Raw genomic sequence first — 6,000 nt, 5'->3', positions numbered from 1 at the left:
CTTGTGGGGCATAATCCTCTTTACAACTTTAGGAAGAAAAAAGATCAACGCTGTAGTATGACTTCTTTCCTGAATCTTACAGGAAAAAGAGATAGGGAAGAAAACAGTCCTTTAGCAGCAAATACCCTTGAACAGGGGAGGAGTCCTTTAGGATTCCCCTAGATACCACTACTGCATTTATTCCTTTTCCAGTCATTCCCAATGATCTTCACAGATTACCACCCCCTTACAACAGCACTGTTCACAGTCACATAATGCTCTGTTCTCTCCTGTTCCTTCCCTCAGCATTTTCCCTGAGCCGGTATCCCTGGGCAAGAGGAAGGTTTACAGTTCTTCCTCCCTTTTCATCTTGTAAGCTGTACCCTGATCGCATTCTCTGCTGCTACACAAACAATAAACCAGGCACCCGAGCATGGTTGATCTTAGTAATATTCCACTTCTCTGACAGAGTTTAGGTCAGGTGGTAATTTTGGGTGAGGCATCATCTGCAAAGACGACAAATGCAAGAAACAATCTTTCCCCCAGCAAAGGATAAACTAGATGACCCAAGTGATTTTCTGTGTCACTACTATCTATGTTTCTATTATGGAATAAACCACTGGACAAGGAGAAGGATTTAACACTTTGACTGTAGTGATGGATACTACCAAAGAGCTCAACTTGGCTTTTATAAGGGGCAGTGTGTGTCCAGCAAAATAGCAGCATTTCTCTTCTGTACAGACGATCTGTAGAGCATAGATAGATACCTGAAGGGTATCGCAGATTGCAAAGATGGCTCAGGTGTTGAATACCTGGATGAGCTTAAGAGGTAAATTACGGCTTTCTTTCCTTAACTTCAGCCTTTCTGAGATGTATTTCAATCTGGAGCAAATTCTTAGGACTTGTGTACTGTCCATGCAGCTCTAGAAATGCTAAAGAGGAGGGAGGGGAGTTCAGGGGAAATGCATGGGTTACAGCATTGCCCTTCCCTGGAAGCCTGGGGACTGCCTCAAGCCTGAAGCATGTTCCCAGGCTGCCCGTTACCCATCTCAGGACAGGAAGAAAGCTGAACTGGTGCCAGCCAAAAACTCCTCCACCAAACAGTCTGTTATTAAGATCCTGTTCATGACATGGTAAAGGTCTTACAGGTCAGTCTGTTTTACTTTTTAAATGCGAATACCCTTGTCCAGCTCTTACCAACAGCAAGCTACCAGCTCTCAGCCTCATATATATGCTTTTCTAGGTGTCTGAAGAAAAAAGAAGCCTGAGTGGGTTTAACAAAGGGAACCAAAGATAATTATGTTTATAAATATGAAGGTGACTTGTGGATGTTTATAGTGCCCAGAAGGAAAAATGTTGTTAAAGGGAACCAGACATCTCAATCCTACAGCATTCTATTTTTTTCCGTGAAATAAAACTCCATGGTATGAGTGAATAGTTTTTTTCTGCTGTTAGCCCCTCAATTCTATGAAGAATATCTTGAATATTATTTCCTTGCCTCTTTTTTTTTTTTTTTTTGGTTTTGTTTACCAGACACAAAAAATGCTTCACTTAAAACTCCATTGTAGTCAGTGAGTGTCTCTAGCTGACACTGGATAATATTGTCATTATGATTTAGGGTCTCACTGATCATGCTTTATTATTTTTGTATTTTGCAGAAGGTTTTAACTCTCATTTTGTGTGTTCATTGAATTGTTTACAGTGAAGGGGCTCTCAGTCTCTACTGCCATGCTAAAAGGAAATAGAGGAGAGCTTGCTGTTATTACCATGCAAGCTAGACAGTCTGAACAGTGCCTTTTAGCCAGATGTAAATCCACAATTATAAATCACCATGGGAAGGCGAATGGCAATCACTGCATTTTGATATATTGCCACAATACTTTTCATATAAATATACTGACCAGAATAGGGAATTTACGTGTATTTTCTATGTCTTTATGCAGTAAACATATCTCTTCAGAGCACTATTTGTGCTAGAAGTCAAAAAGAGTATCTCTGAGTAAGAACTACTCACAGAAGAAAGAAGAGAGAGTACCAGGCTTACGCACAGCAGAAGGATTAAAAAAAATATGCTGCATGGCATAACAGTGTAGGGCTGTATAATTTCTACAGATTGGGATGTACAGCATGTGTAGTTGTGTTCATGTAGCGCGTAAGTAGTTCCCCCGGCTTCAAAGAGAAGGGCTGTCCCGGGAGCTATGGGGCAATCCAGAGTTTTAGTTCCTCCTTTTCCATAGCAGTGGTATTTTCTGCAAGTCACTTCATTTCATTGCGCCTAAGTTTCTTCATCTGTAAAATAAATCCTTCAAATACAATTGGATCAGCTTCATACAGCAAATTACATCCGATGCTGAATCATGTCTTTTATCTCTCTATCTGCCTGCTTATTTTTATTGTGAGCTCCTCAGGGCAAAGACTATCTCTTGAAGTCTCATATATAATAAAAGTGTCTTTAGCACTGCCGATCCCATTCTCTGGGACTGGAAGCTTACTGTAATAAAAATAAACAAATGCAATCAACCACTGGAATTAAAATAAAGCATCCAAACCAAAGAAAATCTATAGTTATGACCCTCTTTCATGAATATACTAGCCCCCAAAACAGATACACTGTTTAGGTGCATCCCTGGACAGATGTAAAACACTGGCTGCACTTCAGGCTTTGGCCAATTGGAAGTGTTAAGAAAAAGGAGGTTTCTTGCCACAGCAGAGCCATTGAGGAATAAAATAACAAAGATCACAAGCTAGGAAATGGGGTACTCAACAGTTCAATGGTCTTAACAAGAGACTGGAAAGGAACATTAATCTTCCTGAACCCCTGTTTCCAAATGTAGGTACAGGTTGGTGAGTCTAAACATTCCTGAGATGGACAAAAACCTAAGAAGGGATTTTTCTTGTGATACAGACACATTGGGGCAGGGAGGGGGGGAGCGGTATCTGGGAGAGAGCGCCAAGAACACGAACAGGTCTGCCTGTTCCTTGAGCTACCAGCGAGGTTTTGTGGCATGCCCACATAGCATGGAAAGACTCATTAGAAGAGTGTTTTCTTAGAGGACAGAAGCTGAAATCTTGTTCTTCCTGAAAATGTCATCTCCTGATACAGAACAGAGATACAGCCTGAATGGCAGTATGACAGGGATTTGGTCTGCTGAGCAGTTTCAGAGCATGTTTACCATACTTCACCTGGTCAAAAAACTGAAGAATGGCCAAGATGGAAATATTTTCTTTTTTAACACCTAGATTTGATAGCTCTGAGCATTAATTACAAATAAACACAGAGGAGCTAATAGGCTCATTAGGCTATAGAAACACTTTGAAAACTGCGGGAGTAGGTACTGGATTGTTGAAGTCGGTCCCTTCAGTTTAAGCATGAGCTTTTTCCTCAGACAAAACTTAGTGTCTCCCACCAGAGTCTGGTTAAAAGTCCTGAACCCAGGGTTGTGCCTTAATAATAGGTTCATGATACATTGCTCGTTATTTTTCATACATATTAAACTTATTTTGCTCCCAGAAGAGGTCTCTGGGGTCAGCAAACGCATTGTGATGCTCATTCCCTTTAACAGCATTAACACCTTACGTGAGAGTCATTTCTGCATTTTTGCTTCCTGTGCCTACGTTTTAAAGGACATTATTTTCTTCCAGCAAAATATTTCAGTTCTTGCAATCAGTGCTTGTTTTTGTAAATTAAAGAATGAATTCTGCCAAATTGTTCTCCTCCTTTTCTGTCTTCCAGGGTTATTTTCAATGCAGCTTATGCTACTGTCTGCATATCTACTGTGTGCTTTACAAGAAAATGAAATCATTACACACAACACAAATTACTAGGCCTCTTTCATAATCACACACTCTTAATTGGCATGTAAGCACTAAGATCACTGTAATACATGCAGTAAAATGTCTCCGACTCATTTTTTTCTCCCAGGTTTAAAGGTCAACAAGAATATTTTTCTTTAATTTGACAGGCACACAAGAAATAATGCAAGACTCATTTATGGTCAGGTAATGCACAAAGAAATCTATAAATCAAGCTAAGGGGAATATTAGATCATGCTCATATCTGAACCCATCTGGCTTAGTTCACAAAAATCAATATGAGGCAGAGAGCTCAGTATTACTCATGATTTATGCTCTCGCATCTAAGGGGAGAAACATTTGCAATTTTTAAGTCACTTCATCTGAAACAAAAGGATATGAAAAAGAAACTACAGTTGGCCATTACAACATAGGCATTAGGTAACTAATCTGATGACAGATTATAGCTGCTGGAGGAAGGGATGATTCTAGTGGTTTCATTACACTTAATGACTCAGCACCTTGTTTTAGTATTTTGATCTTCATTCCCCCCAAGGTGTATTAGCACAAAGCTATTAAGAATAAAATTAGCTAGATTTCCACGATTTTTGTAGATGAATTGCAATTGATAGTTCTCAGGCACAGTACCATTAGAAAATGTAGTGTACTGTAACATACATAACATACAGCTTTTCTTCACTGTCTTTCTTCAAATATTACTTTCACCAATAAACCTCACACCTAAAACATATCACGGCCAAATATTAATCCTACCCCATATACCATAACATATTACACATGTAAGCTTTTGATCCTTTTGTGAACATCCAGGATTTACGTGAAAGCTTTCTACCTATATAGTACATGTCTCAACTAAATAAAAACTCCAGCTGCCCTTAAGTTCAGCCTCCCCAAGAGGCAGGATGAAAAGTGTCAGACTGCGTTGCAGTACGCTGCACGAATGCACAGAGGAGCGAGGGATTTCACAAAGCAATTAGAGTATGAAAAACAGATATTGCAGTGATGGGTGCCATAAAAGTATCAGGGGAACTGGGGCAAGTAAAACATCCATTTCAGCTACAGTGATCTGGTTTACATACAGTGCTAATATCCTTCACACAAGTACCAAATGCAGCTTAATTTAAATCTAGAAAGGCATTTAGACGGAAGGGGGAGCCTGACATATTTTTCTCCTGGCTAATGTGTACAAGTAGAATCAATAATTTTCCCAGTATATGTTGATAAATTATTACATCAGACATTATTGATCCAGCCAAAGGAGGAGGAGGTCAAAATAATGGAAATCGGATGGTTGTGATTAGAAATGCTTGGGATATTCATTTGGAAAAGGTTGATAACTAAAATGGTCTACAGGCTTTACACTTATTGATTTAATAAATAGAATAAGCCTTGCTGATCCAAAACAAGGTTACTTGTATAGGTATTTCAGGGGGTTGCGCTACTGAAAGGCAGTCTATATGTCTTCTGTTTGTGTTTGAATTATATTTTAGTTCAACACACCAAAGCATTCATTTTGAACATCTGTTCCTTTCAGCCACAATCTTCTACTGCATTTTGCTGCTGAGAACCCTTAGACTTCATTCTGGTAGCAGGCTTAGTACTCTTTCAAGTATTTATTTAAAAGGTTTTCATATGCTTGTGTCATTATTAATAATGAATATGCTCATTAATTTACACATGCTTTACAAACACTGGGCAGGATCCAAGAGCCTCCCATGTGAGGAGCAATGTGTTTGGGCTACGCTATTGATTCTTTCTCGGGTATATCCTTTTAGCAAGAGGATAATACATCGGTGTTGCATCTTTCAGCCCAAAAGATTCCAAAATGTTTTCCAAACCAAAGAGGGCAGTGTGCCTGCTAGCAGAGATCGCATCATCTATCCCAGGAAGGCACGACCTTTGAGGCATTGTATGGCAATAGCCTGGCAACGCAGAGCACTCAGGAGCGGCACAGGCAGGGAGCAGAGACTGTCATATCAGTCATTACACACAACACAGAGAGAAGAAAAAAAAAAAAAAAAGAAAAAAAAAAAAAAAAAGAGGCAGAATGTGATTTACCCAGGTGGGATGCAGTCAGGATACAAAATCCACACTTTCCCTCCTCTTGCCTTTACACCACTGGAGTATCTTCCGTTCTGCGAGTCCCACTCGTCTCTTTGTTTCCTCCCTCACTAGCTTCGCTATCCAGGCACTACTACCCTACCTGGG

General features: G+C 39.8%; 1 long non-coding RNA gene across 1 annotated transcript in view; it reads right to left on the bottom strand.

Annotated features, from left to right (window-relative positions):
- Positions 1-1,473: 1,473 nt before the first annotated feature.
- LOC308053602 overlaps positions 1,474-6,000 on the bottom strand; it is a 184,088-nt gene continuing 179,561 nt past the window's right edge. The window contains exon 3 of the long non-coding RNA XR_013923690.1: positions 1,474-6,000. This exon is cut by the window's right edge and continues 20,862 nt beyond it. This is a non-coding gene — a long non-coding RNA (uncharacterized lncRNA).

Source organism: Falco punctatus, assembly GCF_963210335.1.
Source record: "Falco punctatus genome assembly, chromosome: 14".
In the NCBI taxonomy this organism is placed as follows: Eukaryota; Metazoa; Chordata; class Aves; order Falconiformes; family Falconidae; genus Falco; species Falco punctatus.
This window is presented reverse-complemented; position numbering and strand designations above follow the sequence as displayed.